Genomic DNA, 12,778 nt, shown 5'->3' with positions numbered 1-12,778 from the left:
GCGCACACGCGAGCCAGGGGAGGAGAGGGAGAGGGACAAGCAGATTCCATGCTGAGCGCGGAGCTCGATGGGGGGCTTGATCCCAGGACCCTGGGATCATGACCTGAGCTGAAGGCAGATGCTTAACCGACTGAGCCACCCAGGTGCTGGACACTGAAATTTGATTATAGAAAGAAGGATAGAGATTTAGGTGAGGCTAAGAGCACTTTCTATAGGCTCATAAGATGCCTCTTGTGCACTCCCCCACATCTCTATAACCTCCAATTCCAGCCACAGCTCCGGTGAACGGCTGGAGCAGGTTTCGCCCTGTTCTGTACTGCCAGTGCCTCACTTTAGGTATGCACCAAGAACCCAGCTTCCTGTCCCCAGACTTCTCTGGTGTGGCAACGTGTGATGCTCTGGTACCCGGAAGGCTCTTTGGTCTTTGCAACTGATAGCGATGGAGAAGTTAAGACCCCATGGGAGCAGCCCTCAGCAAGGAGGAGATGGCTGCTGAGAGATGAATGCTTCTCCCTTTCATCCCCCAGGGGTGGTGGGCGGTTCTGAACCAAAGTTGAATAAGAATCCCGAGAAGGATCTGCCTGCACTAAGTTCCCATTAACAGTGGTGGACTACCCCATAACACTACGTGTTTTGCTTGGATTTTCTTTCCATTTTACCCCTGTTCACCCCTCTCTCTTTCATTCCTGTTCCCTGGGATCACATTCCCAAATAGAATGTGTGTACCTTTGTCTCAGGCTCTGAGACAAAGAATCAAGAATCACCTGGATTAAGACAATAGGTTAGCAGGCTGTTGGGGGATTGTATAATGCAGGAATAAAATTGTCCTTTACTCTGCATATGCTACAAGAAACACGCATTCAGTTGGCAGCACAGTTTATAGTAATTTTGATGATTTTACATCTCTTTCCTATTTGAAATTTCATCATCCATCCTGAAGCCTGAATGCGTAAAGAAAAAAAGTTGGGTTCAAATTAGCTTATAATTGAATACGCAATTTTTTTTTTTTTTTTTTTTTTTTTGGTGACGATAGCTCTAAGCAGTTTTTCTTTGTGAGGGGGCCCTCAGCAATTTGGTTGGATACTTCAATCTAATAAGGAGGAATCCTCAGTCTACTTAATCAGGTAAAGCTTTTTGTTGCTTTGGAAACAGTCATATCATATTTCTTATTCTCCTTAGTTAAAAAGCTGGAGCTTTGCCTGCTGTAATTCTTTTTGCTAAGAAACTCAAACATACCTTAAAAATGTAAATTACTGGAGTACTACCAGGCCTACTTATTCATGAAAACTGAAGGAATTGACCCTGAAAGATATAGGGAGTTATTAGGAATAAGTTAAGGTTGCCTACATGTCAGCCCTAAGAAAAATGTTAACAATGATAATGTTAGAGAGAGAACAAGCAAGGGGAACAGCAGGGAGAGGGAGAAGCAGGCTCTCTGCTGAGCAAGGAGCCCGATGCGGGACTCTGATCCCAATGGGATCATGACCTGAGCCGAAGGCAGACGCTTGACCAACTGAGCCACCCAGGCGCCCTGACAATAAGCAGATTAAATAATTGAAATACACAGCATTTCAAATAAAGGCTATAGATAAAAATAAACTAGGAAGGAAAGAATGTGAAAGGTTTTTGTTTCGTCTTGTTCAATCTACAGGTCTTGTTGAGGAAATACGAGGAGAAAAGAATCAGTCATATGGTATCTGGGGGAGGAGCATTTGGGGAAAGCCGTGAGATGGAAAGGGGCCAGTGTGGTTAGACAGATGTGAGCATTAGAAGATAAGGTTCAAAAGGGTGTGGACAAAGGAGACAGTGGAAGGTCACCTGAGACAGGGGTCCTCACTGTATGCAGGCTATGTTATGCACCAAAGGATGTTTTGAAAAACTGAGGACATTTTGATGTTACTATGATTGGGGTGGTACTACTGGCTTTTAGTAGTAGGCAACACTTATAGAAGTACAGTAATGCTCAGGAAAGTTCCAATCAGTAAGGTATTTTTCCATGTTTTGTGTGACTTTAAAATGTCCTGCTTATTCATGTAGATTTATGTTAACTTCTAAATTCCATTCATAGCAAGCTAGGATATTGGGATTAACGCTCCACTGAAAACAAATAAACATCCTAGGATAAATAGGTTTGAATAAATTCAGAAATCTTTTGCTAATATTTTTTCAAATATTCTTCTGCCCCATACTCTCTTTCCTTGCCTTTAGGAGTTCAATTTCATGTATGTTAGATCACTTGCTACTATTCCATCAGTCAATGATGCTTGTTTATTTTAAAACTTTTTTTTTCTCAGTATGTTTAAATTTGGATGATTTCTAGTGACCTGTTTCCAGCTGAATGATCCTTTCATTGTTGTGTCCAATGCACTGATAAACCTATCAAATAATTTCAGATATTGTATTTTTTAGTTCTAGGATTTCCATTTTTTTAAAAAAAATATTATCTGTATCTCTCTTGAAATTTCCTATCTCTTCATCTATTTTATCTTCTCTTTAATAAGATTCTTTGATGCATTTGTCATGGTTATTTTAAAGTCCTTGCCTACTAATTCCAACATCTTCACTGATCTGTCTTTCTACTGATTTATGACAAAGACAGTGCTGCAGAGCAGTGGGAAAAGGAAGGTCCTTTGGACCTTGGTCAGTAGTGTAACTATATTAAAAAATTGAAAAAAAAAATAAATAAAATTAACCCTTACTTCATACCATACTTCAAAATCAATTCTACATGGTTAGATCTAACTGTTCAATGAAAAAACAGTATGTTTTTAGATGTAACTTGTAACATAGATGTAAATTCCTATATGTAACATAGGAGTTTTTAGATGTCCTTGTAGGCAATGATTTCTTAAGCAGGATAGCAAAGACATGAACCATAAAGGAAGACTGATAAATTAGACTTATATAAAAATAAAAAATTTACATTTATTAACATTTAACAATGAGATAATTAAAATGCAAGCCACAGATTAGGGAAAGGTGTTTTTGGGCAGCATTGATAAATGAAAATGGACTCACATTAGAATAAACAAGTCAAATAGAAAAAGACAAAAACCCAATAGAAAAGAAGACTCGTAAGGTGCTTTACTAAAAGAGGATATTCAAATGACTAATAATCACATGGAAAGATGTTTTTTTTCATTAGTCATCAGAGAAGTATAAGCTGAAACCACACAACCACCAAATGTTGGTGAGGTGTGGAGCCATGAAAACTCATTATACACTGCCAGTTGGAGTGTAAACTTAAAAAAGAGTTTGGCACTATCAACTATAACTAACCATAAGCATAAACCTATGTCTGAGCTATTCCACTCTTAGGTATATATCCCAATAGAAATATGTATCTGTGTGATACAAATCTATCTATAGATACATATAACATACAGATATGTATAAAAATGTTCCCAGTAGTATTATTTGTAATAGCCCCAAACCTGGAAATAACATGAAAATCCAGGACCAGTCACAAAAGACTCCATAGTATACAATCCCATTTTCATGAAATGTCCACAATAGGCAAACCTATAAAGACAGAAAGTAGATTCGTGGTTACTTTGGGCTGGAGAGGATGGTGGGGCATGGCTACAAGGTGATAGCTGAAGAGTACGGAATTGTTTTGAGGTGATGAAAATGTTCTAAAATTGTGATGATGATCAATCTGTGATTGTACTAAAAAAACTATTGAATTGCATACTTTAAATAGATGAATTTTATAAGAATTATATCTCAATAAATCTGTTACTTAAAAAATAATAGTATAAACAATAAAATGTATTATATTCATATAATGGAATGCCAAACCGCATAAAATAAAGTAAGAAAAAAAAAGAGACCCGTTAAAAGCAATAATGACATGGATGAATCTCAATTATAATATAAAGGGAAAGAACCAAATATTATAGAAAACTTAATGGATAATTCATTTCATTGAAATTCAAGAACTTACAAAACTAATCTGTGTATTTGAGGATAAGGCAGTGATTTTATTTGGGGATGAAGTTGCCCCTGACAGGGCAGGAGGATGAAGGGGCCTAGGAATGGTCTATTTCTTGATTTGGATGGTGGTTGCAAGGGCGTATCTGCTTTAGTCTTCGAAAGTTTACTGAACTGTACATTTAGAGTTTGCACACTTTTCTGTATTTTGGACTTTAACAAAAGTTTCTTAAGAAATATTTTTAAAAATCCAGTTGTTCAGTAATTCGTCCTATGGATATGTATTGGAAAAAGGGCCTAAAGAATACATAAACATTTAGTATTTGTTTTTTCTCCTTTTTTTGTCGGTTGGGATGTGGAGGATTTTTATTTTCTTCTATATGTTTTTTTCAGTATTTTCCCAATTACCATAGTGGACATATATTACATTTACCACTAGAAAAAATGCTATAAAAACACAATTGCCTGACATACTCCTGTATTACCTTTATTCTAATTTATTCACGATGTAGGAACTTTGGCTTTTGCTCCTAGAGAGGAATCAACTGACATTTTAGAGTAGAGAAGGGCTTGGCTCCTGGTCTGGGGTTTTCTTGGTAGTCTTGCTGACTGCCAGGAACTCACCAGAGGCCATCTGGCAGGGAGGAGGAGCAGATGCAGGTGGAGGCACCCAAAGGATGGAGAACAAATCTGGGCAGGTGAAGTCAAGTAAACTCGGTGGGTTACAGCCCTTGTGGAACCTAAGTCCTTACTGCAAAACTGGTGGGATCTGGGACGGAGTGCAGGCCAGAAAGAAGCTCTAGCCTCGTGCTGGGTAAAGTGAGTGATCAATCTAATCATTATAATGTGCATGTTTTTGTCAGGCCAGCAGCTAGGTTTTTTTGTTTTTTGTTTTTACATTTTTAAGAGGTTGTTGAAACAGAGACAAATACGAGACAGAGACCGTTCCTGGTCTGCAAATCCTAAAATATCTGCTATCTGGCTCTTCACAGGAAAAGTGTGCCAACTCCTTGATTAAGGGACTCAAGGCTAAAGAATTTTAAGGTATTTTAAACGTCACCTAGATTAGCGCTTGCTGGTGAGGCGCTGGGTATGGAATGCGCCTGCCCGGGGCACTTTCAGTCAGTGGTGTCACGAGATGTAGTACTGCCCAGGCTCGTCAGATACGGGAAGGGGAATGTACTAAAGAGAGTATAAAAAACTCACCTCTGCAGAATCCAGCCTGGAAGGGGATGGACAGGCACCGCGGGCCCAAACACAAGTGGCTCTTCCTAGCAGGGGGCTTCAAAAGAATGAGTCGTGCTCATTGCAGCCCTTATCCGATTGCAAAGGAGGAGGCTTCCGGGCTTCTAGTGGGAAAGCATCTTTGTCACTCCCAGAGAAGCCAACGGAGCCCCCGGGGAGTTTTCTTTTCCCTTCTCTGCTGTGTGCAGCTGCGCTGGACGGTGGTCCACCCGAGGGACTGTAACTTTTGGAGAAACGCAGCGGGAGTCCGGCGAGCTGCCCGGCGCCTGCGCAGTGGCCGCGGGCAGGCTCCTCTCACCGCGCATGCTCCGCCAGTCAGCTCCACGCTAGCAGTGGGGGGCGACCCTCCCGGGTCCCCGAGGGAGACAGGAAGTCAGGGCGGAAGGACACGTACCGTGGTTTCTGCTGAACAGAAATTTGAGAGTTAGCTATGGACATCATAACCCTTCACCCTTAGATGTTACCAGTGTTTTCACCTGCTCAAAGGACAATTTCATTTATTTCAGCCTAGTATCTAGCCATCCCCTAAGAATAAGGAATTCTCCCGCACCAAGGTTTCTCAACCTCAGCGCTATTGACATTTTAGGCAAGATGATTTTTTTGTGTGTTGGGGTTGGGGGGAGGAGCAGTCTTGCTCTTCGTACAATGTTTAGTGGCATCCTTGGCCTCTACACGCTAGATGCCCGCAGCAGCCCTCCCTTCCCCCAGCTGTGACAACCAGAAACGTTTCTAGCCCCTGCCAAATGAGCGTAGGGGAGAGAGCAGCAAAATCACTCCTACTGAGGACTACTGTCCTATAAGATTACAATACAGTGTCTCCAGACAATGTATCATAAACTCTTAAGACATAGAGTCCGAATCCGCTAAACGTTATTACATTATTGTAATTGACTATGTAGTTCATATTCTTATTTCCTCGATTGCCCCCCGCTAAAACCTTGCTTACTCTACTGTTGTTTGTAAAACATAAATCCAGGATTTAACAAGGATCACAGATCGCAATTAGTTATCAAGTCTCTTGAGAGCCCTTAAATTGAGAACACGACCCCAGCCTTTTTTGTTTATTTATTTATTTTTTTTGGCATTGACATTTTTGAAAAGTTCAGGCCAGTGGTTTACCAGAATCTCCTTCAATTTGGATACGCAGATTGGTTTCTTCATTGTACGATTCAAGTTGAAACAATTTTTTTTTTATTTTTTGCTGGAATTCCAACTTGGTGATATTATATCCAATTTTATTTATTTTCAAAGTAGCATTTAGCTTTTTAAACAAGATTTAATTTTAAAAAGTACACTTTTCTCCCAGTGATTTGAGGTACCACACACATAAATTTCCACATTGTACTTGAGTCTATATTTTCTATTTTTTCCATTGATCTGATTGTCTACTCCTGTGCTAATATACTGTTTTAATTGCAGAAACTGTATAATATATTCCAATATCTGGTAGGGCTAGGCCTGTTTTTTTTCCCCCTCTTTTTTGGATATTCTCATTTATTTATTTTTCCATATTAAATATACAGTCTACATCCATGAAAATACTTTTAAAAATTGGTATTAGTTTATGATTTTGCATAATTCTATTGAAGAGTGCGGTTCTACTTTTTCTTTTATTCACATCCCAGCTTTGTGTGTTTTAGGAAGGCTCTAAGTTTTCCTCATAGAGGGTTTGCCCATTTCTTGTTAAATTTGTTCCTACAGTATTTTTCCTTTTTTTGATGTTGCTAATGTATATGGGGTCAGCCCTTCTATTTTTCCCTATAACTGCTTATTGCTGAAGTTTATGAAGATATTGATTTTTATATATCACTTTACATCTTGCTACCATTTTGAAAGTTCTGTTGCTTCTAGGAGTTTTCCATTGATTCTACTGGAAACTCTATTTTCATTTTTATGTAATTGCTGTGATTATTCATTTTAAAGCTCAAATTGCCCATCTTTGGCTCCTATGTTCATTTGACAACCACAAATGTCTTGATAGCTTCCTTGCTTTCTGATTCTGTAAGAGTCCCAGTGTCATATTGGAGCATTTACTGCTCTAGACCAAAATCAGCCGTTTCTCAAAGGCGTCCTCACTGCTTTCAGTGCAAAATGTATTTGGTGACCACAATCCATGCACTTAAGGATGTTCATGGCTAAACAGCTTGCTGTTACTTTTCACACGTTACAATGCAAGATCTAGAAAATATAAGGTTTTTCTTTTTTTTTTAAAAAGATTTTATTTATTTATTTGACAGAGAGAGAGACAGCGAGAGAGGGAACACAAGCAGGGGGAGTGGGAGAGGGAGAAGCAGGCTTCCTGCGGAGCAGGGAGCCCAATGCGGGGCTCGATCCCAGGACCCTGGGATCATGACCTGAGCCAAAGGCAGATGCTTAACAACTGAGCCACCCAGGCGCCCCAAATTTAAGGTTTTTCAAAGAAAGATAAAAATAAATCATAAATTTGTGCCGATATTCCAATTCTAGTGAAACATTATAGAATTTTTTACTTAACGTATTTGATTTTATATTGCATCACTTTTCTGCTGAAACACATGGTACCTAATAATATTAACAAAATTACTTACTTTTTCTTATAATATATAGTTTCAAAATAACAGTATCAATATTATAGCTAATTAAAAGTGCTACATGTAGTTTAATGCAATTAGGTTTAGTTTTTTCAGGTTGTTTTCGAATCTAATCTAGGTTGTTTAATTAAAAAGAAAATTAAATCCAAATTGGAAAAAAAAAACAAAGACAAAAACAAGACTTAAATATTTCTAACTTTTCGAGTGTGATGTCTCACTCATTTATTTGTCTCATTTTTATTGATATAAATATTTAGATCTATGAATTTTATTATAAACAGTCAGCATTATCTTGTAGACTCTGATGCTATGTTTTCATTATTTTTTTTAAAGATTTTATTTATTTATTTGAGAGAGAGGTAGAAAGAGGAGAGAGAGCACAAGCAGGTGGAGGGGCAAAGTGAGAGGGAGAAGCAGACTCCCTGCTGAGCAGGGAGCAGGACGTGGGGCTCGATCCCAGGACCCTGAGATCATGACCTGAGCCAAAGGTAGACGTCCAACCGACTGAGCCACCCAGGCGCCCCTTCATAATTTTTTTTCTAGAAATTCTCAGTATCAGTTGGTATTTCCCTTTGAGCCAGGCTAAGTTTAATAGAAAAATTTAAAATTTCAAGGTGGGAAGTCTTTCTTAATGTTTTGATAGTGATGGATTTTTTTTTAATTTAAATTTTAGTTAGTGAACATACAGTGCAATGTTGGTTTCTGGAGTAGAATTCAGTGATTCATCACTTACATACAACACCCAGTGCTCATCACAAGTGCCCTCTTTAATACCCATTACCCATCTAGCCCAACCCCCACCCACCTCCCTCCATCAACTCTCAGTTTGTTCTCTATTGTTATGGTATCTTTTTTTTTCCTTTTTACCCTTCCCATATGTTCATCTGCTTTCTTAAATTCCACATATGAGTGAGATCGTATGGTGTTTGTCTTTTTCTTACTGACTTACTTCACTTTAGCACAATACACTTTAGCTCTTGGGGTGCCTGAGTGGCTCAGTGGGTTGGATGTCTGCCTTCGGCTCAGGTCATGATCCCAGGATCCTGGGACTGAGCCCCTCATCCAGCTCCTTGCTCAGCAAGGGAGTCTGCTTCTCGCTCTCCCTCTGCCGCTCCCCCTGCTTGTGCTCTCTCACTCTCTTCGTCAAATAAATAAAAAAAACTTAAACTTTTTTGATGGCTGAGTAATATTTCACTATATATATATATATATATATATATATATACACACATACACATGCCACATCTTCTTCATCTATTCATCAGTCAATGGATGTCTGGGTTCTCTCCACAGTTTGGCTATTGTTGATAATGCTGCTATAAACAATGGGGGGCATGTACCCCTTTGAATCTGTATTTTTGTATCCTTTGGGTAAATTGAATTTTTACTTATATTGTTGATGCAGAATATTATTTGTATTTTTCTTTATGTAATTAGTTTAGGTATACATGTGTCTATATGTAAAGAGTCAATTATTGTAAATGATTTTTTCTTGTCTTGGACTAAGAGAAGTATACTAAAGTTTGCAATTATTTATATATTTCTATTCTCTTTGAATCTCTTGTAGTTTCTACTATATGAAAGAAGCTACTGTATTATTTGCTGCATATCTTTCAAAAATATTTTATTTTGACTGTGAATTGTAGCCTTTAGCATTATCAGGTGCTCTTTGTTTCAGTCATGGTTTTTGGACTGAACTCTAGTTATTTGGATTTCAAAATTGCAATTCTTTCTCTTTATTTGCATTTTCTTGGTATACCTTTGCCCGTCCTTTCTTCATTAGCATTTCTTGAATTATTTTGTTTTAGGCATGTCTTTGTCTTTTATGTGAAGCGTAGAGTTGGGTTTTGCTTTGGAATCAACCAACTTTCTTTGTCCTTGTGATAGCAGGGGCAAGCCCTCTACTGGTTGATGTGTTTGGTCTCAGATATCTCATCTCATATTCTATTTATATATGTGATATATAGCATATTTGATGATGCTAAGTGCTCTTGAGGAAAATAAAGGAGGAGGGGTGAGGGCAATATTCCATTTTAAATAGGTGGTCAGGGAAGGCCTCACTGAGAAGGTGACTTTCGCACAAACTCTTGAGTCGGTGAAGGAATGAGTCACTTGGATAAGGGAGGTAAGATTTATCCTGATGAGAGAGAACAGGTGGAGCAAAGACTCCCAGGCACAGGACTACCTGGTATGTTTTCCAAGAACAGCAAAGAGGCTGGTGAGGCTAGAGTGGGGTATGCAGGAGGACAGTAGGAGATAGGCCAGAGGGGACAAATCAAAGAGGATCAGATAGGGCCCTGTCAGTCAGGGAGGTAACAAGACAACCCCTTCAAGAGGAATTTTGGTGCTAGATGTTAAAATAATATTACTGCTGCCACTCCATAGTTAGAACTCAATACCTCTATAGGAATACATTAATAACTCTGGGTATTCCAGCCTAGGTAGAAGAGGAAGCCAGGCTTGTGGGAATTATATTTTGGGGTACAACTCAATTTATGCATGAAAATAGTTTCATCCCTGCTTACTTTGAGGACTGGATTACTAAACACCTGCCCAGTGCAATGGGAACGATCCTTGAATATAATTTTAATATCTCTAATATTTTATGGGGTGCCCGGGTGACTCAGTTGGATAAATGTCTGCCTTTGGCTTAGGTCATGATCCTGGGGTCCTGGGATCAAGCCCCACGTAGGGCTCTTTTCTTCAGTGGGGAGTCTGCTTCTCCCTCTGCCTCTCCTTCTCCCCCTCCCCCTGCTCCTGCGCTCTCTCTTTCAAATAAATAAATAAAATCTTAAAAAAATCTCTAATATTTTAGTTTCCGTTTTACATTCCACCCCCAAACACATCAGATATCGCTTCACAACTGTAGCTTTTTACTATTTATCTGAAGGTGTGAGTTTACAGGGGAAGAATTTTTATCGAAACGTATCAATGAAGTGTATCTTGACTAAAAATGTTCAGAAAGCATAAAAACATTAAAATTCTATACTGGGAAGCTTGACTAAAGGCCAGAACATGACATAGGAGTTTTTTGAATTCTTTTCAAAAGTCAAGTATTTGGCTTAAAACAGTTTTTTTTTTTTCTTTTTATAAAGACATCTGTTGTTTTAACAGAAAATTGTATGGCAGAGGTGGTAGAACGAAATGGGTGTGTGGTATGGAGTGAGGGAAGTGGGGAATTACAGTGGTCTGCAATCCAGAAAAACAGTGTTCAGGCTTTAAGTGGATGGGAACGGAGAAGGGACAAACTTGAAGTATACGCAATATCACTTCTTCCTTGTCTATGTGTTTCAGTTGGCCGCATTTTAATTTTCTCCTTCCTCTTTCCTTTTTTTCTTTCTCTTTCACCTTTCTTTCTCTTAAGTTAAACTGTCACAATGAAATGCTGTCTGAATAAGTCACAACTCATATAGAAGACTGAACAGTGCATTGTAAAGACACAAAACAAAAGACTTCATCTGAGAGCTGAGATCATCGTGGGGTTGTACACAGACCCAGGGCAGCAATTCAGCAGTGTTTCCGAGAGCCTGGGACCGGTTCCACAATTCTTGGTATGCTACTGACCCCTGCTGTTCATGTGGGGGCACTGACTTACAGAAATGAGTTTCCGTAACTTTCCATGTTTTAGTGCAATGTTAGCGTGCCATCGGAAAAAGTTAAGACACATAGTTCAAAGATTTAAAACAATAATTTAAGCAATAGCTTTCTGAAAAGCTGAGTATCAAAGACATCACAAAGCAGCTTCTTTTTCCCTGCTCCCTGATTTGTTGAAAATAAATTTTTGACTAAGTTCTTTTTTTTTATGTTAGTCACCATACAGTACATCATTAGTTTTTGATGCAGTGTTCCATGATTCATTGTTTGCGTATAACACCCAGTGCTCCATGCAATACGTGCCCTCCTTAATACCCATCACCGGGCTAACCCATCCCCCCACTCCCCTCCCCTCTGAAACCCTCAGATTGTTTCCCTGGAGTCCATAGTCTCTCATGGTCCGTCTTGACTCAGTTTTTTAGCTAATAAATCTGGTATCCTATTTAAGTTTCCGAGGGGAGCAGAGCCCAAGGCAATTGAGGTAGCTTAGATAAGAACTGGAAAAATGAAAGCAGGGCGATCACAGAGAAAATGGAGGACAAAATGTGCAGAAGGAGGGGGTAATGAATAATTTACGTACAAGGAGGATAAAGCAGTTCAATCCTGAACGTACCGTTTGCATTCCTCAGAGTGGCGTAAGAACTGGCCTGTGTCCACAGAGTAGCCAGCATGGGTCACTTGTGTGCCTTCAGGTCTCTGCCTCTTGTTCTTAGGTTTGGTCATGGAAACTTCTCAGAACCATTGGGATGTAAATTGGGGCCCCTGAAACAAAGCAGAGCACATAATCCTTGGAGTTGAGTTCTTGGCTTACTCTACAATTTCTAAAGAGGTCAGGGCTATCTCCTGGGTGGAAGTCAGATGTGCATGTTTGAGCATGGGGCTTTATGCAACAGGTTCCAGGTTTCAGACCTCTGGCGCCCTGTTCCAGGTTTCAAACCTGTTCCAGGTTTCAGACCTGTAGCTCCCATGGGCTGCTAATTCCTGCAGGCCAGAGTTTCCAGCAGGATTGGGTAATAAGGTGTCAGGGTCTCCTCTCACTCAGTAAAAACAGTTTAGAAGCTTGGGGCCGTGCTTCAGCGTTTGGTTTTTGTTCAGACAATTTCTCCATGAGGAATATGATTAAAAAGAATATTTTAATATTTAGAAAACTACATGCATACTTACATACAAAATTACATCCTGTTAGGATAAACTGAGAAATCCAGCCTGAACTGCTCTTGAAAGATTTAGTTTTTACTGTAAAGATCAATAAGAATGTCACTTCTAAAACTTCAGTCCCCACTTCAAAGGCATAAATGATGGATTTCAAAAAATAAGAATTTGAGAAAACATTTACATGATTTATTTCAGTAACAATTAATAAGGTGATTCTTCAGTGCTCGAGGTAGTTATATTCACAGTGTTGGTTTTAGTGCTCATAGCATTTTCTGTTTCTC

General features: G+C 39.1%; 1 long non-coding RNA gene across 1 annotated transcript; it reads right to left on the bottom strand.

Moving 5' to 3' along the window:
• Positions 1-1,585: 1,585 nt before the first annotated feature.
• On the bottom strand, positions 1,586-12,043 carry LOC116633528. The gene is made up of 3 exons (XR_004299755.1): positions 11,956-12,043; positions 5,140-5,580; positions 1,586-3,522 (listed from the first exon to the last, which is right to left on the bottom strand). It is a non-coding gene; the product is annotated as an uncharacterized LOC116633528 (long non-coding RNA).
• Positions 12,044-12,778: the final 735 nt, after the last annotated feature.

This window comes from Phoca vitulina, unplaced genomic scaffold, assembly GCF_004348235.1.
Source record: "Phoca vitulina isolate PV1807 unplaced genomic scaffold, GSC_HSeal_1.0 scaffold8, whole genome shotgun sequence".
NCBI classification, from domain to species: domain Eukaryota; kingdom Metazoa; phylum Chordata; class Mammalia; order Carnivora; family Phocidae; genus Phoca; species Phoca vitulina.
This window is presented reverse-complemented; position numbering and strand designations above follow the sequence as displayed.